Source organism: Amia ocellicauda, assembly GCF_036373705.1.
Source record: "Amia ocellicauda isolate fAmiCal2 chromosome 11 unlocalized genomic scaffold, fAmiCal2.hap1 SUPER_11_unloc_2, whole genome shotgun sequence".
Classification (NCBI taxonomy): domain Eukaryota; kingdom Metazoa; phylum Chordata; class Actinopteri; order Amiiformes; family Amiidae; genus Amia; species Amia ocellicauda.
In genome coordinates, this window is record NW_027102660.1 from 50,805 (window position 1) to 52,652 (window position 1,848).

The following is a 1,848-nucleotide window of genomic DNA, read 5'->3' on the forward strand; positions in this document are numbered from 1 at the left end:
GCGGTGTGTCGTGACGTAGTGAAGAGATAGGATAAAAGGTGCAACAATTCATTCATGGTTTAAAATTAAAGAGAATGTCTTACCCGAAAGCTGCGGACGTCGACAGGCTCTACAGGCCTCTTCAAACCCGGGATCACCCCTGGTTCTATTCCCCAGATTTTGTATACACTCTGGAACCCTTTGACTGTGGTTACTCTCCAAGACCTCAGACCCCGGTCCCTCAGGACGAAACAACATGCGGTGCGATGGATGTCCAAATGAGTCTCGGGGATCCCCAGCCTCTGGAGCTCATGGAGGGCCTTGATTTTGCCGAACTGTCTACCGTCTGTGCGTCTCAGGAGGGGGTCAGTCCAATGGATGGAGAAACACCCCACAAACCACCAGGCGACCCAATGAGCATCGGACTGTCCCGGGGGCGTGATGAAGACGCAGGATTTTTGCCCGGGGTATGTGACCAAGTAAGCAGAGTGGTTAAAAGCACCCTGGTGTATATTCTGAGTGCTCTCATCGACCGAGCTCTGAATGAAGTCTGTCGGGGGTGTGAAGTGAATCACCCCAGTCAGTTGAGACACAGTTGTTTGTTTGAACCAGACCGTTACTATTTCCTGTTCTATTTCAACGTGTTTTACAGAAGACTGAACAAACCGTGGCTGAAACCGGCACTAATCAAGGCGCTCTCTTACTCCCACATACATGTCACTGTGGGACAAGTCCAGAAAATCATAGATGAGATTTTGCTGGAGCTGAAAAAGGAGCCGTTTATAATAGAGAAACTTGGGCAGCTGCTCAATGACCTGGATGAGCCGAGTAGAAAAACCGCTGGCAAGCTAAAAGCTTATTTCTTCCGTAAAGAAGTTAAAGCTGGGGGCAGCGACGAAGAATTCGACATCTACGCCACTGATTCAGACTCTGACCTGAACTAAGGGACTTTGAACATGGGGAATGTTCTGGACTGCTTCTGCAACTGGTTCTGTCATCAACACTCAGCAGCTAACCTGAGAGCGCTATTACACCATGTGCTTGACAGAAAAGTAGCCAACGCGAGCCTTTTCTCTACAGATTTAACCATCGATGAGGATCAACTTTCAAACCTGGAAAAGTGAATGGCTGCTGTAACAAAGACCGGGGGGTACGAACACTGGGATGAAGGGCTCAAGGGGGCCAAGAATGATATTAGGCCATTTCATCAACATCTGTATGACCTTTTACTGAGCATGTTTAATACACCTCTGTTTACTTTTAAAATAGGTCATATTGTTGTTTTATTTACATATGTAACTGAGGTGTGTGCCTACAAGATAAAGAAACAGGTATATTTGTTGATATAGATCAAGTAACCAATCATCTGATTTATTTTTGTCTGGACCGTAGAAAAAATTGTTGTGTATGTTATACTTTTCTCAAATGTCTAAAAAGTGGTATCTGCTCTCCTGAAGTTGAATAAAAAACCTTGTATAAAAACTTTGCGCATAGTGTGGGTCTGTGTGGTTATTTGACAGAATGACTCGGCAAGCTCCCCAAATGCAGGAACTATACTACAACCCAGCCAAGATTGGGGGTTTGGCGGGTAAGAAGGGTTTTCAAAGAGGACTCGCTGAGGCCGGAGTGAAGGTTAATGATGTGGTTGTTTCAGAATGGTTACGAGAACAAGACGCCTATACCTTACATAAACCTCTCAGGATTAACTTTAAAAGAAACCGCGTATATGCAACTGACATAGATTCACAATGGCAAATGGATCTAGTCGATATGTCAAATTTATCAAAACATAACAATGGTCACAAATTGATGTTGATGTGTATCGATGTGTTATCAAAATATGCCTGGGCTCGCATTCTACATAATAAA